The sequence below is a fragment of the Stenella coeruleoalba genome, assembly GCF_951394435.1.
Source record: "Stenella coeruleoalba genome assembly, chromosome: 6".
Classification (NCBI taxonomy): Eukaryota; Metazoa; Chordata; class Mammalia; order Artiodactyla; family Delphinidae; genus Stenella; species Stenella coeruleoalba.
Window position 1 is genome coordinate 81,916,133 of NC_137151.1, and position 23,583 is coordinate 81,939,715.

Below are 23,583 nucleotides of genomic sequence, written 5' to 3' on the forward strand. Positions count from 1 at the left end.
CATTAAATTTCTAATACATCATTTTGGGAAAGGCATATAACAACATGTAGGCAGTTATTACTCTATTTTATCATTAGTTTTGGGGTACATGCTTGTTATTTTATCATCTTATAAATTTATCTGGAAAAATCACATGTTGTGTTTACGTGTATATTATCATCATGGTGCTTATATAATTTAAACTTCCTAGTTCAGATTTTCCTTATCACATATCACTAAACTTTTTCTTTTTTAAAATTTTACTATTAATCTCTAAGTTCAATGAGTACTTTGCCACGTCTAAAAGAAATTTCATGTTGGCTGCTTATTTATTTGCAGTGTAGCAATGAAAGACAGGAGAGACAAAACCTGACAACTTGAAAAATAATTCCAATTTTCTGCTCAGCAGTGGCAATGTTGTTATCCTCTTGGTGTTTAATACTTCCCTTCACTCAGTTTGGCTGAACCCCAGGGGGGCTGCCCACTAAAACCTAGTGCCTGTCTTTATCTCTAACCTTTGTGCTTTCTTGGCTGTTTCTCATTTTGGGTGAGTTTGCAGTGCCCTAACAACAAGGATAATGAATGAAGAAAGGTAACATGAGAATAAATCTACAGTAAGGGGAGGAAGACAAAAAGCCCTATCGGTATTCTTACAGTTTTCTATTTTTTTTTTTAAATGTTTTGAAGTTCATTTTTTATAAGTAGTATTTTCAACTGAAAATTCCCAAATATTCACAACAATTAGAGTCTGGAAATGGATTTTTGTTAAATATATTTCTCACTAGACTTCCAACACTTGTTCCTGAATAGAGTTACTGAAATTGCATAATCTCAGTGAGAGATTTGAGAGCCAGATTTTTCTCAGGAAAAGAGTATTTTTCTAAATAAATACATTGTGGAAATACAAATGTTTGGGCAGTTTCCCAAGAGAGATCTAAGGCTGTGTAACTGCACGTTTGCCACATAGCAAATTCTAACAAGTCAGTACAGAGCCTTATCTCTTTATTAACTCCCCCCGGGATCTCACATTACTGAGGCATTGAGTCATCACTATAAGCATTATTTTGGTATCAGGATTATTTATCTATGACCTACAATTAAAATTAAGATCAAATTTCCTGAGGCTCTGGCTGTATGGTATATTCACCACATTTATTTTAAGAATGATAATAGAAGTACAAAGATATATCATTATAAAACATTTGTATTTTGTAATGATTCATTATTTTTTGAAGTGGTTTCTTACCTATTAGGTTACTGTATCTTTTTTTTTTAATTTATTTAAATTTTTGGCTGTGTTGGGTCTTTGTTGCTGGGTGCGGGCTTTCTCAAGTTGCGGCGAGAGGGGGCTGCTCTTCGTTGCGGTGCACAGGCTTCTCATTGTGGTGGGTTCTCTTGTTGCAGAGCACGGGCTCTAGGTACGTGGGCTTCAGTAGTTGTGGCACATGGGCTCAGTAATTGTGGCTCACGGGCTCTAGAGCTCAGTAGTTGTGGTGCATGGTCTTATTTGCTCCGCAGCATGTGGGATCTTCCCGGTCCAGGGCTCGAACACGTGACCCCTGCATTGGCAGGCCGATTCTTAACCACTGCGCCACCAGAGAAGCCCCAGGTTACTGAATCTTGATAATAATGCTGTGTAGCCAGTGGGGCAGGTATACTGAATTTATATTAGAGATGCATGGTTTGTTTTCCAACCTCATATGCCCAGGTGGCTAGTAAGTGACAGAGGCAGGATAGGATCTCAAAGCACCGTTAAAATAAACAAGATTTGTGGAATAGAGACCAAATCCAATGCAGGAAACTATAATTAAATGTATTAATCACTTATCTCTTAGTCTCTCTTATCACTTAGTCTCTCTCTGTTTCTTTCTTTTTGCGATATACCTTTATTGTGACTTGAAGACGATGATTAGGCAATATCACCGTGGGAACTACGGGATAAAAATTGATTTCTCAAAATAATTGATTTCTCTGGTTTGCTAATCCTACAAGTACAATTAACTGACCAATATAAGTTTTTACTGTGATCATTACTGTAATTTTTGATTCAGTAAGTTGCCGAAATGTTTTCTATTCCTAGCTTTAGCTCTACACTTCATTAGTAATTATATTTATTACTGTGTAAATATTTCCACATCACTCTATCCATATATATGGGTAGCTGGTTTTTGGCCCAAGCCTTAGAGAACCATATTAGAGAAGGTAATAGGTCATAAACCTTAGAAAACTTAGGTGTTTGCCTCTCATACCTGGGAAGAGGATACAGAAGTTCACCCATCAGTCAAAGCCTGAATGAACAGATTAGAAGAAGTCTACACAAGGGAACATCTAAAAGAGGTACTTGAAAAATCTGTTAAGTAACATATTTTCTCTTTTTTTCCCAAACTTTAGAAGAAATAGAAACCACATATACACGCATTTAAAAAAATCTTGGCTAAAGACTAGAGTTGAAAAGAGCAAATTCCTATTTTATTTAAGCCCCATTTCAAACATGTAATTATAGTCAGCTCTTGAAATATCTGGGATTAATTTTCATATTGTAGATTAAGTCTTTGTTTAGATTTTCTCTCTAGATGCCTGCTTTTAAGCCACCTTATTTTTTGTTTTTCCCGTGGGGTGGTGAAATTACAGTTTGTCACTTTAATGATAATAAATCATAATGTGAAAAGCAGTTTCCAATAATGAGCCTTAATTATTATTTCTTTCTCATTTATATTTCACACTCTGTCTAAGATAATGTTGTTAACTTATCCTCATTTGATAGAGAAAACAAATAGTGGTTCAAAATGATAAAATAACTTTTCTAAGAAAACAGCTTGCAAGTGGTTGTGCAGATGTACTAATTCTAAAGCAAATGCCTTAGTTATTGCTTTATACTGTCAAATTAAAAAGAAGTTTTGGTAAAAGAAAATTTAAATATTATTTAAAATTATATTTACACATTCCTCTGTGGACTGATTAGTGTGATTTGTTGTAATAAAAATGGTTAAGTCAAAATTTGAAAAAGACACTACAGATTTGATTAAGGCAGTCATCATAGAATGGAACCATGCTCCAAATCATGTTGGCAGCATAAGTTTTTTGGAACTCTGAGCGTGCAATATTATAAAGGCAGTTTATGTTGATAGGCCAGCTAGTAAAAAATGAGTGAAAGAGCCTCAATGCTTAAGGTAGGCAATCATCAATGACCTAGTCCAGGTTTGAGGTCTGGCAAGAATGCTGAATTAGACCTCGTTCAAGGTAGTTTTTCTTTCCTATCACTTCCAACCAGCCAACACGGCTTGAAATGGATCTTTGTCAGGTAAGGATACAAGTGATTTTGTGGATAAAGCTCACAGGAGCTATCTTAGTCTACTATGGCTGCCATAAGATGATACCATGAACTAGATGGCTTAAACAACAGAAACAAATTTCTCACAGTTCTGGAGGGAAGTCCAAGACCAAGGCATTGGCAGAATCAGGCTCCTGGAGAGAGCTTTCTTCTTGGCTTGCAGAAACCACCTTCTCTCTATGTCCTCAAGTGGCCCTTCTTCTGTGTGTGCATACATAGAGAGAAGGATCTCTCTCCCTTCCTCTTCTATAAGGTCACCAATCCTGTCAGATTAGGACACCACTCTTATGACCTCATTTTAACATTAATTATCTCCTAAAAGTCTTATGTCCAAATACAATCATATGGGGGATTATGGTTTCAACATATGAATTTGGGGTGGGAGGGACACAATTCAGTTCATAGCAGGAGCCCTCCTAGTTTCTTAAGAAAGTATCTCTAAACTTGGTGAGTAGATTTGTTTCAGAAGCAAGGGTCACTTCCCTTTTGTCATTAGGCTGTGGGAAGAGATACATCAGCCCTAGAGTTTGCTTTTTAATGTGTAAGCCGATTCTTTTCTTTCTGCACAATTACAGACTACCATGTTCTATTTCTTGTTGCTTAAAAATTAAGCCTGAGGCAGGACTGGCCATGGCCTGCCACATTCCTATAGGAAATGTAGAATCACCTATACTACAAGGATGCTTAGTATCCAGTTCTCTCAATTTATGTGCTTTTGTTGGGTTTTTGTTGTTATTTACTAAGAGGGGATGTGTTCTGAGAAAATTGTTCTGTATAATCTCTTCTAGGAAGGTGTCTTTTAAAGTTCACAACAAGAAGGAAAGACTTGGCAGGTAAAACAGACCCTCACTGCCTAATCCCTTCTCTGCTTCATTCCTTAACTGTAATCACAAATCATATGTTCCAGAGCAGAAAGCACTGCACTGTATGTCAGTCCTTATAACTTGAAATTAGAGAATAATTTTTACTCAGCCAGTTAGTTTTCTGGGCTATGAAAAGTTTTATTTTAAGATTGGATTTTTTTCATAATTTTGCATAATAAAGTTTATTAAATTATCCTAAGGGCCTGAAAACTAAGTATGTACCATTTGCCGCAAGATATTAGGAAAATGAGAAGTTATGATTACTCTTATGGAAAAGGATGTAGAGACACTCCCAGCTGCAGCAGAGAGGAAATTCTGTGGTAAATTCCTACTCACAGGGTCTTCCTTACCTCTCCACCTCTGGAATCATGCTCTGATTCAATCTCATAAATGCTATGGATATATTGGTTCTGTATCAAATCTCTGCACAAATGGAGTCTTTTCAGAATCCTGCCTTGAACACTGAGACAAAATAGCTCCATGATTATGTTCCATTCCCTTTCATGTTTTTTTTAAATCACTGCACTTATCCCTATATAACACATTTGCTTACTATCTGTTTTCTCTGTCCTTAAAAGCGGCAATTATATCTGTTCTTTCTGGTATCTAATAGGAGCTCAATAAATGTTTATAGAACAAATCAATGAATTAAGAGTTCTGCAAAAAAGAAAGTAAAAAGTCACTGGAGAAATTTAAAACAAATGTATAAACTAAAATTATTTAAAACTAAAAAAAAATTATTTAAAACTGTATGAATGAGAGGGAACATAATGGACTTCAATTATAACTTAATCCTCTACTAGAGATGACAATAAGTATTCAACTAATTATTTCTTCCTTTTCTCCACCCTTACTTCTGAGAAAACCTGCCCATATTCTCTACTCATAAAGTCAGCTCTCCAAACTCCTACTGAATGGATAATAATGAAGTCACATTAGCATCTGGCCACTGCTGACTTGCCAAGGGGTAGACATATACACAGAGTCAGATGATTTGCTGGTCTATAGAGAGAGGTATGGTGTAGACTTCCAGAGAGGGCCAAATAACAAGAGCTCACTAGAGAGGCTGCGATGGTGATCTTAGTTGTTCTTTTTTTAAAAAAATTTATTTATTTATTTTTTATACAGCAGGTTCTTATTAGTTATCTATTTTATACATATTAGTGTATACATGTCAATCCCAATCTCCCAATTCATCCCACCACCAACAGCCCCCCGCAACCCGGTGATCTTAGTTGTTTACATTCTAGTCTCTGCCTTAGCTCATGACTGTATGTTCTCTATAATACTCCATAGTCTATCAAGGAATTCCAATTGTGCCCTTGAGGTCTTATTATATGTGTTGTTTATTTCATCTAAATGAATCTTGTTTTATGACACATAATTAAAATGTGATATATTTTATTATCACCATATTTGACATAATGGTCAATATCTTTTTATTTAAAAAAGTCAATAACAGAAAAGTAAATGTATTTAAGGAATTTTTTCTATGTGTATTTTGCAACAATTTAGTTATAATTTTATGATACAAATTTAATTTTTCATTCAAAAATATCTATAGTATATTCTTTTAATATAACTTTAAGACTATAATAAGCTTATAAGTTCTAGGTACCTAGAAATTTTATTTTTCCCATCTTTACAATGAGAAAAATACAAAAAATGTTAACAATAAAACCATCCAGAAATTGTCTATTTAATTTGTGTTTGATGCCATTTAGAAAAAAATGTAGTTTGGTTTTCATCTAAGTGATATATCTGTATAAATCTAAAGTAAGCATTCTATGGTGGTTACTAGAGCCTGAGGGATGGGGAAATTGGGGAGATGTTGTTTAAGGGCACAAACTTATAGCCAGTAGATAAATAAGTCGTGGAGATCTAATGCACAGCATAGTGATTATAGACAACAGTACTGTATTATAAACATCAAAGTTGCTAGGAGACTAGATCTTAATTGTTCCTACCACAAAAAAGAAATGATAATTATGTGATGTGATAAAGGTATTAGCCAATGCTATGGTGATAATCATATTGTTATGTATAAATATATCAAATCTACACATCATGCACTTTAAATTCACACAATGTTATATGTCAAATATATCTCAATAAAAAAGTAAGCATTCTATTTGGTATTATTGAGATAGTATGAATCATAGGTAAAATTTTACTATGATTATGTATTACTAACTGTAATAGATTTAAATAAATATTTTCATCCAAAGCAGGAGAGTTTTAAGTATTTGTAAGATACTCATTGGAGCCACGAAATAAGAAGCTCAATATGTAGACATGGAGCTCAGGGTAGACATCTCTGTAGAGACAGAAATGTGAGAATCAAGATAAAAATGAAAATTACTCTGTGGAGTGCTGAGGTTGATTTGATTAACAAGTACTTAGATAGCATGTGATATGAAGCAGGTGTTTTTCTGAATGATTGTGCAAATATTAATTCACATAATCCTGACAGTGACTCTATAAGGTGAGTGTGAAGATGGGGAAGGAACACCCTATAAGTGAACTGTGGAGAACAAGGATGAGGGAAATAGGTCTAAGAAGAAGATTAAGAAATAGACAGGGAAACAAAAGGAAACCTGGGAGGCTGTAGTGACATAGATGCTAAGGAAGTGAATACTTCATAACATTGGCACAAGTTGACAATATCTAGAGCACAGAGGGTTCAAGTACAAGAGTTAAAAAACATGCATGGGGTTTAGTGACAGTGGCATTGTCAGTACCCTTGCACACTGCAAAATAAAATTTGGTACAGTGGTGGAGGGCAGCAACTGGTGACCTGAGGAAGGAATTGGAACAAAGGCTGTGAAAACAGCAATTGAGGATATCATTTTATAAATCTATGCTGGAAAGTAAGAGAGGGTGTTTGAGGGATACTTTTGTGGAGGGCTTAGTTTAATATAATTCTGCCACTAGAGAGGAAGAGACAAAAGCTAAAAATAAAATAAATAGAGACTGAGATCCTGGACACAAGTAAAGAGGGTCTAACCTTGGCCTGAAGAAAAGAGTAACTTCCATTGAAATGAGGTTTTCTCTGTGGGGAGAGAAATAGGACACATTTTTCAGGTGTGTGTGTGTGTGTGTGTGTGTGTGTGTGTGTGTGTGTGTGTGTGTGTGTGTGTGTGTGTGTGTGTGTGTGTGTGTGTCTTATGATGGAGCTGTTGAAGAGTAGACAGAAGGTTGAAGATTTTTGGACTTCCCTGGTGTGCAGTGGTGAAGAATCTGCCTGCCAATGCAGAGGACACGGGTTCAAGCCCTGGTCCAGGAAGATCCCACATACCATGGAGCAACTAAGCCCGTGTGCTGCAACTACTGAGTCCATGTGCTGCAACTACGGAAGCCCACACACCTAGAGCCCATGCTCTGTGACAAGAGAAGCCACCGTAATGAGAAGCCCATGCCCCGCAATGAAGAGTAGCCCCTGCTTGCCACAACTAGAGAAAGCCCATGCGCAGCGATGAAGATCCAATGCAGCCATAAATAAATAAATAAATAAATAAAAGAAAATTGAAGATTTTCTTGCTGTGATTCAATTTTCTATGTGAAGAAGAGGCTGAGATTTTCTGTTCAAAATGTCAAGAAATAATGGATTTTTTAAAATGTGAGAGTTTGCCATTTTCTCCAGGTAAAATAAAATGGCGTATCGAAAATCTTAAAGGATTATGGGCTGCTGGAATCCCAAACTATAAATTCATAGTAATTTGTGCCTTCAAAATTCATTGCTTTTTCCCTCCAGATTCAAGAATTAAACTTTTGAAGGATTTAGAGTTGGATTTTATCAATTGGACAGAGATAAAAGACAAAAAAGGCAGGACTTTGAGTAGTGTTGGCAAGGGGAAGTATATAAGTGGCTTATTATTTAATCGTCGACTAAAAAATTTTCCTAAATGTGTACTTTCTTTGTTAAAAAACGTAGATGATACTTTAAGGTACTGATATGACACTTGGGAATTTAAAAATATGAAAATGACTAAATGCACAATCTTTTTAAGAATAGAAATATTACATATTTAAACAATGTAGGTAAGCAACATTGACAATTATTAGACATGGCAGCACATCCATCCACCAGGTGTAATATTATACAAAGTTAAATTGGTAATGATAACGACTAGAAGATTAAGAGGGGATTAATCATGGTAATATGAATTTTAAAAGCTGTATACAAAAATATATGTATACTTTAAGATAAACTAAGCAAAAATTGGTGTTTATACAGAAAAATATGCTTTAATAAGGGAAATTAGGTCAGTGAGATTATGGATATATTATTGTCTTTTTTTTTTTAAACTTTGTAAGGTGTTGTTTCAGTCATCTCATTTGCTTATGCAACAACAATTCTGTCACTTTTCATTGATAGATGAACTGAATATGTTCATATGTCCAGTTCTCAGGGAAGGATAGCCTATGCCCACCTAAGGAATAAATTCATAAATAATAAACTCTTCATTAATCTACATTAATCATGGTGATTCCATTTCCCTTACAGACATTGGTTTAGATATTTCTATTTCATAAATCTCTGACCAATGAGATGAGAAAGGAAGTATGCTATCTTCCAGGGCTGGGGAACTTTTGAAAAAGGTCCTTATTCTAAATGGAGCCACATGGGAGGGCACATAATATTTCCTTCCACTTGTTTTGTCTGTATGTGATGCCTATGACTGAAGCAATCATCTTGTAATGTTGAGAACTATCCCTAGATAAGGATGACCTGCTGTTAGTGATGGAAATAAAAAGATGGAAAGCACTTAGATCTGTGTTGAATTAACAAATCTTGAAGCATCCTCTGTACTTTGTATGTGAACTAGTAAATGGCCTCATATTTAAGCTACTCATGCTATGGATTTTGCCTTCTAGCAGCCAAATGTAACCTGACAGTTATTCTGCTGTTTTTATTTCACAAACTGGCTATTAACCAACTTTTTCAGCATTTTTGATTGGAGAATGCTTGGAGGATGGGAAAATAATATCATTACTATAAAGCTCAGGTCAGAATCCCCTTTTCTTATCATTAAAATTATTTTGGGGGCTTCCCTGGTGGTGCAGTGGTTGAGAGTCCGCCTGCTGATGCAGGGGGCACAGGTTCGTGCCCCGGTCCGGGAAGATCCCACATGCCGCGGAGCGGCTGGGCCCGTGAGCCATGGCCGCTGAGCCTGCGCGTCCGGAGCCTGTGCTCCGCAACAGGAGAGGCCACAACAGTGAGAGGCCCGCGTACCGCAAAAAAAAAAAAAAAAAAAAAATTATTTTGGGACTTCCCTGGTACCACAGTGGATAAGTCTCCACGCTCCCAGTGCAGGGGGCCTGGATTCGAACGCTGGTCAGGGAACTAAATCCCACATGCATGCTGCAATTAAGAGTTCACATGCCACAACTAAGGAGCCTGGGAGCTACAACTAAGGAGCCTGCCTGCCGCAACTAAGAAGCCCAGCTGCCGCAACTAAGACCCGGTGCAACCAAATAAATAAACAAATAAATAAATATCAAAAAAATTATTTTGCCCTTAAAATAATGCCTGATGTTTTGCTTTATAAAAGTCAGATTATCAGATTATATTCTAAAACTACACCCAGACTAATGATAAAATATGGGAAACAATGAAGCAAAACACTCTGAACCTGGTAAGTAAATTAATATTGGAACACAGTAAAATACAACCAAAACAACAACAAAAACAAGCCTCCCCAAATAGTTGCAGACTATTCACTCTAATCATGTTTACTAAAAGATTGGCCAATCCTTCAGGAAACATCTATTGGATTTGGCTCTTGTTACAGGAAGTCATATTTCTGGAGAACTGCTTAATGTGGAATTCTTTAATGTTAGCAAATATGTCAAATCACAACATTTATCTGTATTTTAGATTGTGACAATTGCACTGATAAAAAAGTTTGTTACTCTCTCTCTCTTTTGGATATGAAGTGGTTGTTAGGTATGATTTTATAAAGCAGGGAAGTTTCCTCTAGTAATGAAATGTTAAAAGCTGTTTACTGTGTAGGTCTAATTTCTTGTCATTTGTAATACTATGAGAAAGAAAACTTAAAAAAAAAAAAAATCCCAGAGAAAAGAAATAGCTATGCCAGGAGAAAAAAGCGAATATCTTCATGTTACACCAAATAGCACACAACATATGTAAACTAAGTTTATTTAAAAAATTTTAAAAAGCTGAAGTGAAGGGCAATGTCATAGAATTATATACTGCTAGAGATATAAAAGACTACAGGGAGGGCTTCCCTGGTGGCGCAGTGGTTGAGAGTCCGCCTGCCGATGCAGGGGATACAGGTTCGTGCCCCGGTCCGGGAAGATCCCACATGCTGCGGAGCGGCTGGGCCCGTGAGCCATGGCCGCTGAGCCTGCGCGTCTGGAGCCTGTGCTCCGCAACAGGAGAGGCCACAACAGTGAGAGGCCCGCGTACCACAAAAAAACAAAAAACAAAAAACCCTAAAAACTACAGGGATAAGTATCTAGAATATCCTGCGTTTTTTAATGAGGACACTGAAGCCCTGAAACTAATTTTTTCTCTCCGAAGTCTTACATTTGCACATTGACAGAGCTTCAACTCAAACACAGGAATTGTGCCCAAAAAAGGGCAACTGCAAGCTTAAGAAAGACCCACTATTTTCATAAATATCTTCTTCTTTCTTTTTTCCCCTAAAGTGAATTTCAGATTATTTACATTCTCTAGAAATTAGCAATTCATCAAAACATAAGTAGGGGATTTTTATTCTCTGTTTTGGACTAAAGTTCTATAAGTAAAGTAAGTCAAGAAACTCACCAATTATTTTTTTAAACTTTTGTGTTTATATTTTTAAGAGGAAAAATAATCTCCCTCTAAATAATAATAGGGAATATTAATTCTTATTACTAGCCAAGAGAGAAGAGTGAGAGAACTGGATGTGGAGAAGGAAAATCGAGAAGCAATAAGAGAGAGCGAGAGAGTAAAAAGATAATTATAAAGTTTAGTGGAAATGTAGGGAGTTCCCTGGTGGTACAGTGGTTAAGAATCTGCCTGCCAATGCAGGGGACACAGGTTCAAGTCCTTGTCCAGGAAGATCTCCCATGCCATGGAGCAACTAAGCCTGTGCACCACAACTACTGAGCCTGCACTCTAGAGCCCGTGTGCCACAACTGCTGAAGCCCACATGCCCTAGAGCCCACGCGCCACAACTACTGAGCCCATGTGCTGCAACTGCTGAAGCCCACGCTAGGGCCCATATGCCACAACTACTGAGCCCACGTGCTGCAACTACTGAAGCTCACATGCCTAGAGCCCGTGCTCCGCAACAAGAGAAGCCACTGCAGTGAGAAGCCCGTGCACCACAATGAAGAGTAGCCCCTGCTTGCTGCAACTAGAGAAAGCCCACATGCAGCAATGAAGACCCAAAGCAGCCAAAATAAATAAATTAATTAATTAATTTTAAAAAGAATAGTGAAAATGTAAATATGTAAAGATATTTCTGAAATTTGTAAGAAAGGTCCAAAGAGAGTGTATATATTTTACTAAGAAAAATACAATGAACAAAGGAAAACAAGATAGAAATACATAATAAAAGAAATAATACCAAAGATTCTTCCTTACATCGTTGCCCATAGCTAACAAAACTCTTAGAAAAAAGGTAGGGAATTATTTTGTCTAGATATTACAGTTAAATTTGTAAGACATTTTGTCAAAAGAAGGTGGCATTCATTTCTTTGAATGAATTCACCTTTCCTCATCACAGGGACTCTTCTTAATCTAATACAGTTTAACAGCAAAGATCTTCATAGTATGCTGTTTTCATTTCTTTCCTTTAAGCAGGAAAATAAATAAATAGATAAATAAATAAATAAAACTTGGTATTATATATCTAAACCAAAATGGAGATTTCTGAGGATATAATTCTGGTCAACTACTAATGCCAGTAGCCCCAAATGGAAGGAAATAAAAAAGAAAAACAAAGGAATACAATGAATTTTGGTGTGAGAAAAGAATTGAATATATTAACTATGTCTTTATTATCATTACTGTCCATATTAGAAAGAAAATTACATAGAAAGACCTATGGCTGCTTCTGTTTTTTCTCCTGTTTGTATCTGCTCTTCTAGGCATCCATTATTTAGTAAGATAAGAAAATGGTATTTCAGGACCATTGCTTCTCTGATTATATGTCTATCAATCAATCTCCTGATTACATAATTAATTTATTAATTCTAATTAATCTATTAATTAATATTGAGTATGACATCTTAGGCAGGAGGTATATGTATTTTGGAAAGACAGTTGAGACCTTCCTAACGGGTTTCTAATTAGAACCTTGATTCATAGCTTATGTAATTCAGGTTATTTTACCTTTTTTAATTTTAAAGATCAATAGATAAAGTCAAGTCTGCTTCCTCATTTCCCCTCAAAGTCTGTTGCCATCTTAGATTTTGTCTCTGCTTAGACAAATATATTGGAAACTTCTCAACTTCCTGCTTTTGATAGTATCTGTTGTAGTATGAGAAAAGGAGAGCAAAATGTTAGTCCATGTATGGGAAGTTCCCACAAATATTCCTATACTGTCATTTCCTTGAGGGAAAGAGAAGCAAAATTTATACTCAATATACCTGAGGCTAGATATTTATAACATTCTGGTGTCAGATAAATAATCAGGTAACTTTGTTTCTATGAAAGTGTTATGATTCCAAATATTAGCTAAAGTTTTTATACTTAAGTACAATAAACATGTTGAACCAGTAATGATCAATTTTCTCCCTCCTCAGTGAGGGTAATTCTGTGGGTAAAGTAAGTCCGAAAGTAAAAAACCCAGGAATTTCTGATTGTGCTCTAATGAAAAGCAACTGAGCTTAGTTCAAGATTGGAACCGCAGCTGTTGGTGACTACACCCATGACATCCTGAGTTCAACTTTCTGAGTCATCATTGTAAAGGAACAGGGGCCCCAGGCAGCTAAGTCATGGTCCTCCAGGAACCATTAACATGTTAATCTTCAGCCACTTCCATTCAGACTGTAAAATGTCAGACCCATGAAACAATGAACTATGGACTCAGAGAATGAAAGGAAACTAGTGCTACTTCCTTTTTTACTCATAGCATCCAATAAATAGTTCTTTTTTCTCTTGGTTCCTCACATTGAATGCTCATTATTTTACATTTTTATAAATATCTGCTAGTTTCTCTAAATTGTCATTCCTTTTTCTCCTATCCATATTCTACCTAACACATAATCTCAGGAATCAGATAGCATGTTCTTGTTAAAGGCCCTACTTAATTCCCCTGATTGTAATTTTTTGAGAATGAAGACCAGAGATTTTATTTGTGTTAAGTTACTTCAAATCCTAATAGGTTAATTTATAAATGATTAAAATTTATCATATTGGGCTTGCCTGGTGGTGCAGAGGTTGGGAATCTGCCTGCCAACGCGGGGAACACGGGTTCGAGCCCTGGTCTGGGAAGATCTCACATGCCATGGAGCAACTAAGCCCGTGTGCCACAACTACTGAGCCTGCACTCTAGAGCCCGTGAGCCACAACTACTGAGCCTGCGCACCACAACTACTGAAGGCCACACGCCTAGAGCCTGTGCTCCACAACAGGAGAAGCCACCTCAATGAGAAGCCCGTGCACCGCAACAAAGAGTAGCCCCCACTCGCCTCAACTAGAGAAAGCCCACGTGCAGCAATGAAGACCCAACATAGCCAAAAATAAATAAAAAAATAAATTTATAAAAAAATTATCACATTGTATACTTTTTGTACCCTGAATAAGTTCTAATATATAAAAAGCACATAGTTAATGCTCAGCTTCAAAGATATTAAAAATTGAATCTGCTTATTCAAGTGTAATGATTGAACTGAAGATCTTAAAATAATTTAATCTCTTCCAAGCCTTCTCAGAAAAGATCTTTTCTCCAAGATTTCTTATACATAGGATAACTTATCCATCTCTACCCCACCCTTATCCCTCCTATGTCGAGTTTATCTGCCTTTGAAATCTTTATCTTGCCTTCTTCAAGATATATTATTACTTGACACTCTTTTTTGATCCCAGTGCTATATATTGTTTTCCTTGGATATTTATTCATGTCTCAGATATATTTTCATGGTGATATGTAAGCTCCTGAGAGATCTGAGGAAAACTATACCTTCCCTTCTAAAGAGCAAATGCATGGCTCAGATATTTTTTCACACGTTTTTGAGGACCATCCATGAATGCCCATTTACTCATATCCTTTCAGAAGAGGCTTCCAGTACCTGTTAGGAAGGATAGATGGTCACTTGTATCTCTTTGGCCTCTGAATAAGGAGATGGTAACGTGGAATGCAGGTGGTGGCTGGGAGAGCAATGTTGACATAGTAATGATAGGGCAAACACTGGTACCTAAGAAACCTTTTCCTTTCTTTTGGGATATAACTAATAAATGCAAATGGCTTTAAAGGAGTTTCATCCAGAGTTTACCACAAATAGAAAAACAAAAAAAAACAACAACTCTCTTTTGCCATGTTAATTGAGGCTAATCTAAATTCTCCCTAGTTAAACACTCTTCTTCCCCTGGAACATTCTCCAGCAATTCCTTAAGAAAAAAACATACAAAAAGAGGTTAATCCTGGGAAATCTGAAACTTGAAAAAAATTATTGGCACTGAAAGGAGGGCCTGAGTGTTTTTAAGGTAAATTGCTTATCTCATAATTATTTTATAAACCTGCATTAGTGCCAAGATGTAGATGCCATAATGATTTCTTTACTGTGTACCTGTTTTCCTTTCCTCATAGACTGAATAACTATGCTAAAGGAGACTAAAACCACAGAACTCAAATAAGATGCATAGAAACTTCAATAATGTACACACTCTTACATAATTATAAAAACAAATTCTAATGCTAAATATAATTTTTGTTTACAATATTTGTCATTTGGGATTATCTGTTTATATCAATTGGTATATATAATTAAGCAGGAAACACCTGAAACATCTTTCATAAAAAGAGAAAGTTTTAATTTGTGCTGTCAATGAACTTTCACAGCTTCCAATATGTAGAAGTATCCAGGAATCAGGGGAGGAAAGATAATTATGAGAAATTGTGATAGGAAACTATCAGTAAAGGCAATCTTTAATTCATTGCAAAACTCTGGAGGCTTTAGGTAAATAACAGTCAGCACTCAGAGTTTTGGAAATGCCTGTTGAACAAGTGACAACTTGATTGGTTTTAAGCTTGTAGAATGAATTTGTCATCTAAAATAGAAGAGAGTAAAATATTAGCCACCCAAACAACTACCGTTATCAGAAAATCATAATGAAACAAACTGCTTATCTGAAATGAAATAATTATTTTTTAGAAATAGTGAATTTAAGTTTTTCATTGTACAATCATGTAAATATATTTACTCATGAAACATAGTTTCTGAGATATAGCAGGCAAAAAATATATTTATCTTACCCAGGCCAATGAACGAATTACAGTTTATATGCCCTTAAAATTTCTCATTCTATTTATGTTTATTATTTTTTAGGATATCATTAAAATATGATTTAAAAAAGTAGCCCTTCCACTGCACAGCAAAGGAAACCATAAACAAAACAAAAAGATAACCCACAGAATGGGAGAAAATATTTGCAAACGATATGACTGAGAAGGGATTAATCTCCAAAATATACAAACAGCTCATACAGCTCAATATCAAAAAAACACAAATAACCCAATCAAAAAATGGGCGGAAAATCTAAATAGGCATTTCTCCAAAGAAGACATGCAGATGGCCAAAAAGCACATGAAAAAATGCTCAACATTGCTAATTATTACAGAAATAAAAATCAAAGCTACAATGAGGTATCACGTCATACCAGTCAGAATGGCCATCAAAAAATCTACAAACAATAAATGCTGGAGGGGGTGTGGAGAAAAGGAAACCTACACTGTTGGTGAGAATGTAAATTGGTACAGCCACTATGGAGAACAGTATGGAGGTTCCTTAGCAAAGTAAAAATAGAGCTACCATATGATCCAGCAGTCCCACTCCTGGGCATATATTCAGAGAAAACCATAATTCGAAAAGTTGCATGCACCCTAATGATCATTGCAGTACTATTTACAATAGCCAAGACATGGAAGCAACCTAAATGTCCATTGACAGATGAATGGATAAAGAAGATGTGTTACACATATATAATGGAATATTACTCAGCATTAAAAAAGAATGAAATAATGCCATTTGCAGCAACATGGATGGGCCTAGAGATTAACATACAAAGTGAAATAAGTCAGACAAAGAAAGACAAATATCATATGATATCACTTATATGTGGAATCTAAAAAAGAGATACAAATGAACTTATTTACAAAACAGAAACAGACTTACAGACTTAGAAAACAAATTTATGGTTACCAAAGGGGAAAGGTTGTAGGGAGGGATAAATTAGGAGTTTGGGATTACATATACACACTACTGTATATAAAATAGATAATTAACAAGGACCTACTGTATAGCACAAGGAACTCTACTCAGTCTTCTGTAATAACCTATATGAGAAAAGAAACTGAAAAAGAATAGATATATGTATATGTGTAACTGATTCACTTTGCTGTACACCTGATATTAACACAACACTGTGAATCAACTATACGCCAATACAAAATAAAAATTTAAAGAAAAATAGCCCTTCTACTTCCAGCCACAATGGATTAACATTGGATTTATCCTCCCACCTGAAACAACTTAAAAAAATAAAATAGTCAAAATGTATTAAATGATGGTTTTCCGCTAACTAAATACTGGTCAGTGAAGAGCAGTGATCCCATAAGGATGGGAAACAAGAGTTCAGCCCTACATTCTGATTTGCTCCAGCACACTGACTGAAGGGAATTTCCACATTCAAATTCAGGAAGAGGACGTTCTGGAATTGCCCAGTGGTCTCCCTGAGTTTAGGAGAAAGCACATTGTCTGCAGAGGCCAGGGTAGCTAGAGTATGCACGGTTAAGTAACAGAGTAGAGAGCTATAGAGAAAGAGAGATCCAGAAATCTTCAGATGGCCCTCAAGTCTTCAACCTAATACTGATCAGTACATATACAAGAGAAAAGTACCCAAGTTTGGGTAAAGAACCACCTTAAAGGGCTAGAGGGGAATAACACTTAGAACGCATGTAAAGCTGTGAATATTTTCTTGTCCCTAAATTGCAAAAACCTCCATGCATGGTGCATTAAGCAGAGTAGTCAGAAAGTTTTTTTCTCAGTACTGGGAAAAAAATTAACCATAGAATAAACATTTCTCTGATTCTGTCTAACAAAGCTTGACAGTGAGATAACAAAATACAAAATTGTTTCCAAGTAATTAAACTGCAACTCAGAACAGAGCTCAATATTATTTACAGGAATACAACATATTCAGCACTTAAGAAGGTAAGATTCATAATATCAGGCATTCAGATAAAAATTATAAGGTCTGCAAAAAACAGTAAAATATAACATAATGAGAAGAATCCAAATGACACAGAAATGACACAGAAAATAGAATTAACAAACTAAACTAAAATTTTAACTGCATTCATAAACTAAACTAAAATTTAACTAAATTTTAAACTAAATTTTAAACTAAAGTTTAAACTGCACTCATATGTTCAAGAATCTAGAGAAAATATTGAGTGTGTTAAATAGAGAAAGAAGATAGAGACTCAAACTGAGTTTCTAGAGATGAAAACATTATTTGAGATGAAAAATACACTAGATGGGATTATAAACACATTGGACATAGAAGAAAAGATACGTAAATTTGAAGATATAATGATAGAAACTACGTAAATTGAAACAGAAAAAAACTAAAAATATTAATATTTTTCTTTTACTATTTTTGTGGTAAAATAGATATACCATGAAATTTGCAATTTTAACTATTTTTAAGTGTACAGCTCAGTGGCATTAATTACATTTATATTTTTGTGCAATCATCACCACCATCTATTTCCAAAATTTTTCATTAACCCAAACAGAAACTTTGTATCCATTAAGCAATAACTCACCATTCATCCCTTCCTCCAGACTCTGGTAACCTCTATTCTACTTTCTTTTTCTATGAATTTGCCTATTGTAGATATCCCATGTAAGTGAAATTATATACTATTTGTTTTTTTGTGTGTATCTGGCTTATTTCACTTAGAATAATGTTTTCAAAATCATTCATGTAGCATGAATCAGAAGTTCATTCATTTTATTGTCACATATATTTGAAATTGGTTGCACATAGAAGAGTGAGGAGGCGTTTGATATTTTGATATAATCATTTTGATTCATTTCCTGGGATACTTTGAAGTTTATTCCTAAAAGAACTTTAAGAATATTACCAATATTTTGCAACAAACACTACTATTCTGGAGACTCACCCAATTTATGAGATTTACTCCATTTCTAAGCCTTGTGAAGTAAGGAATGAGGTGATGTTTAGATTACAGGATTATTACAGGATTCAAGGATGGGATAGATGTTGGTAAGAAACATGAATTGGAGAGACAGAATGAGGTTGGCAGCAGGGTGGTGGTGGCATTGAGGGTGTGGTACAGTTGAAGGGGGTCAATGGCACTCTATGCTTGGTAATAAAAACACCACAGTATATCAGTGCTGTATTGATGGATACTTTTACATTCCTGATGTTGAAATAGCCTAATCAACAACATGTAATATTTATTCAGTCTAGAGAGAATGCTACCATCACATTTTGATTGAGGAATTTCTTGCAGTAAGTCTGTGTCTCCCCAGGCACCTGTGGTCTATCAGGTGGAGCAGGTGAGACAGAAATATTGCAGCACTGGGACTCCTAGTATGGATCATGGACCTCTTGTTTTTAAAATAATTAAAAAATATGGTTGTTCCAACTAAGAAAGAGCATAGAATCACAAAGGAAGGCCTGAAGAGAGATGAACATAGCAGATTTGACATGCATCCAGTGCTTTTGTTATTGCTTTTGAAAAGAAGTGGAAATGACTAGGGTGCCCTCATCCTATTGGTAGCTGAATCCTAGGCTCTGGTTCTACACAGCACCTGCCACTTGAAGTGAAGACAGGGAGAGAAGGGTAATGGGAAGACTGGGCTCCTAGAGATAATACATCACACCAAGAAAGCAGTCACTGAGGATCTCAGAGACCCAAGAGAGGAGGTCTAGCATAATGAGAACTCTCTGGAATAAGAGAGTTGCATCCTTTCTTCATTTTGGTGAGATTTAATATCCAGAAACAAGGACTTCAATAGTCACTCCATGTCTTGAATTCAGATTTCTCCAAATGCAGATGGTAACAATCAAATAATTATAGTATTGGCATATTTCTATAAAAAAATAATGCATTTAAAAGTATTTTTGTTTTGGGACTTCCCTGGTGGTAAGACTCTGTGCTCCCAATGCAGGGGGCCTGGGTTCGATCCCTGGTCAGAGAACTAGATCTTGCATGCTGCAACTAAGGATCCTGCATGGCACAACAAAGATCCTGCGTGCCACAACTAAGACCTGGTGCAGGCAAATAAATAAATACTTTTTTTTAAAAGTATTTTTGTTTTAAAAAAGACAGCTCTGCAAATTAAGTTTCCTGAGTTACACGTTTTAGATGGTAAACAAGAAAAGTGTGGCTAAAGACAGCCTTTATTGAGAATAGATGAGTTGGACTGTAATACAATTTTTAGATCATGTCTACATATCAAAAATAAATTTATATAATTAACTAATTTTAATCAATATTATTCTACTTATTTAATTTATACCAATAAACAAGATTTTTTTGAAAACCCTATTCTGAGTACTTCCCTTTCCTTTTCATATTGTCTCTCCTATCCCACCCCCCCTTTTTTTTGGCAAGGATGTTTTACTTTTTTCTCTATTAAGTAGAGATGTTTGATTCAGTTGAAATCTGTATTAAAAGTTTGTGACAGTGAATTTAGTAAGCCAACAATTCCTAAAGAATCTATAGCATATCTACTATTTGGTTAGATTGCTAGGTGTTCTGGGAATAAACAAAACCTTTTCAGTTTGGCTTTTTTCCTCTAGTAGTTTGTCATCTGTCCAATTATCATTATCATTGAATGGTTTTTTTTTTTCTTATAACTTTATTTATCTATTCTTGGCTCCGTTGGGTTTTTGTTGCTGTGCGCGGGCCCTCTCCAGTTGCAGTGAGCGTGGGGCTACTCTTCGTTGTGGTACGCAGGCTTCTCATTGTGGTGGCTTCTCTTGTTGTGGAGTACCAGCTCTAGGCAGTGGGCTCAGTAGTTGTGGCACTCAGACTCAGTAGTTGTGGCTCGCAGGCTCTAGAGCGCAGGCTCAGTAGTTGTGGTGCACAGGCTTAGTTGCACCACGGCATGTGGGATTTTCCCAGACCAGGGCTGGAACCCATGTCCTTTGCATTGGCAGGCAGATTCTTAACCACTGCACCAACTGGGAAGTCCCTCAATTATGTTTTGAATTTGAATGATGTAGATAACTAAGATCAGGAAATTAACTCTTAGGAAGGAATGTTAGTGTTATGAAAACTATAGTTTAATACAAAAACAATTTTCTATTTCATAGATTATTATTTTTAAATTTAGCAATACTGTTTATAGTAGAAGATTCTAGGCAAAATAGTTGTACAATCAATAAGCAAATGAAGCCTAGAGTTATGGACAACCAATCAGACCAGCAAGCACTACCTGATGGCATAACCCATTTGAACAGGACCACATTTCCCAAAGAGGTTTTGATCTAGTCATTGGAGATAAAAGAAATGCTTAAAGATATCAGACTGTACCTTTAAAAACAGAAAACAAAACTTGTACAAGTCAGCATACCTAATAGAGAACGGAACCAAATAGTAGTATATATGCCATTAAAGCTCTCTAATAAGATTGTATAGTTACCTGAAGAAGACAAATTTGGCTTCCCAATATAACCATTCAAATTGTTAAAAGTAAATATTTTAAAGTTTTACAACTGTAATGTTAATTATCTGTATTTACATAAATAGTTTTCCAACTCTGTTGATCCCTAAGGATATTTTATACCATTTTATTAACCCATAGGCCCCAAATTAAAATTTCATACTCCAATACATTTTCAGAGATTATTCACCCTTCAGTTTAAGTATTAGATAAAATATAGATTATATGTCTTGAAATAATCATGCACTAGAATGATGAGTATAAAATAATCCTAAAAATGTTTTATGAAAGGTTAAAAAACTTTGCAATATCTCAAAATTGACACAATTTTTCACCTCTGACGTAAATACTATGCTTTTACACATAATAAAATATGACTCTCTGGGCTGTATGTTTCCTGCTTGGGTTCTGCCCTTTGTATTTAATGTTATCACAATTATACAAAGTCATTTTGTGACTAATTTCCAGAGCACTGAGTCACAGTGTGGCTGTTACTTATCTTTTCTTTTTTTTTTTGCACAGCACTGCTCTTGACCCTCATTTTTCCATTAATACTCATACAAACGAGTGCTTTCCATAATTAATTTTTTTGTTTCATTATTGTTCTGTGGTTGTGTACTTCTATACTATGTGCTTTCTTTACTACCAGAAGCTAAATTTAATATCGTTTTATAAGCAACAAGAATATGACAGTACATCATATAGGTATGTAATCTATTGCTTTAATTTATGTAATTGTACTATATATAGTGCAATCCTATCTATTCTTATTTTAATATATTTAGAATATGAGCTTTTGTTTTTGGAGACTTGTAAAATATTTTCTTAGAGAGATTAGTTAATGCTGGCAAGAAATATTTAGACTACAAGGATTCTAATGTTTATATCTTATTTTAAATATCACCAATTAATGGCAATGAAAGAAGTTTCTTTAAACATAAGGCTGCCAGACAGTCTCTTTATTATATTTCTTTATATGTTACTAAATAATGTTTAAAGGTTAAAAAAAATCTTCAGAAAACTCCAATTAAAGACACAATTAGTAAAGAACTGCCACTACAAGCTGAAAATTACAAACAAGGCTACATCTCACCAACTTTTTATGTTCATGGTCTTAAAAGCATAATCCTATACTGCATATATATTTGCTTAAAACTAAATGGAAAATGCTGAGAATTTAGTTTAGCATTGCAATGAGTTTGTTTACAGAGAAGGGTCGATTTTCATTGTAGGGTTACAGACAATGGTCCGCCCCTACAAGTCTTTGCCTCTCAACACCCTGGTTCCCCCCGCCCCCCGCCCCCCGCCAAGGAAAAGAAATAAAAGTTACTTCTCATGGGCTAAAAAGTATATTGCCAAGTACTCACGAGTAAAATCTCTGAAGAAAGTTCTTGGAAAGATTTTTTCAAAGCGGAGTTGAGGTCATTTTGTTTTCCTTTCCAGGCATTGAAGAGAGGATTTATCTTTTCTACTTCTTCTTTTAAACAGATCAGGAAACTGGGGAGTGAAGAATAATAAAAGAAATGCAATCTGATCCTGCCAGCAGTGAAAGGGCGAGGTAAGAATTTGACTTTTATCCAGCTCAATGTCGCTCCCGTCTGTTGGAGCAAAGAGGAGCCTCAGAGCCGGTCTCAGAGATCACCCACAGCTGGGAATAGCCAGGCTTCCTGTTTAGGTCACTCCAACTCTTTTTAGGCTATTTCGCCAAATTATTCAAAAGCCTTTTCAATTATGAAGGAAACAGACAAAGGAATCAGCTTACACTAAGATTTCAGAATTACTATTTTTGTATAACGATTTCTTTTACTTTCCAGGATTCTTTGTAATCAGTTAAAAAAAAAAACACTTTTTTCCCCCAGATCCATATATTTTTAAAATATATTTGTCATCATGTAGTTACTTAATAAAGTGAACCTTTTTTTTTTTGCAGTTTATTTCTTCAAATTATTTCATCCATGTTGTCAATATATTTGTGAAAAACACCTGAGGGCTATTGAAATTCCTTTGATTAGAGAGGCAATGCAATGTATTGCCTGTTGCAGAATGTCAGGCTGTAAACCCTGCCTCAGCTACTTACTAGCTTTGCAATTTTGGTCAACTATTTAAACTCTCTGTGCCCCAGTTTCTTTTTCCCTAAAATAATGATAAAAGTTCCTAAGTTTGATATAAGTAGTAAATGGATTAATACGTACAATATATATACATATAAATAGACATATAAAGCACTTAGTCCTCCACACATAACAAACCTTCAATAAATGTTAACTATCATGTATATTGCTGTTGTTTATATCATAATTATTATTTTACATGATATGTAAATATTTAAAGGCATCACTCACTTTGCTCTGCTCTAGGTCACTATCGCTGAAGTTAACCCTTAGTATTTCAGTAATGGAATTATGGCCACATAAGGCTAAGATCACTAGAGATTTCGTAAGATGGCGGAATCTTCTTTGCCATGACGGCTGAAGTCATTTGATCAGAAAATCCATCAGTTTCTTGTTTTTTCCATCTCTGATTGTCTTC

General features: G+C 35.4%; 1 protein-coding gene across 2 annotated transcripts in view; it reads right to left on the reverse strand.

Annotated features, from left to right (window-relative positions):
* TFPI (tissue factor pathway inhibitor) overlaps positions 1-22,642 on the reverse strand; it is a gene marked incomplete at its 3' end in the record, with an annotated part of 67,170 nt that extends 44,528 nt beyond the window's left edge. For both annotated transcript variants that reach the window (XM_079924610.1, XM_079924611.1), the window contains exon 1: positions 22,422-22,642. The remainder of the gene's footprint in view (positions 1-22,421) is intronic.
* Positions 22,643-23,583: the final 941 nt, after the last annotated feature.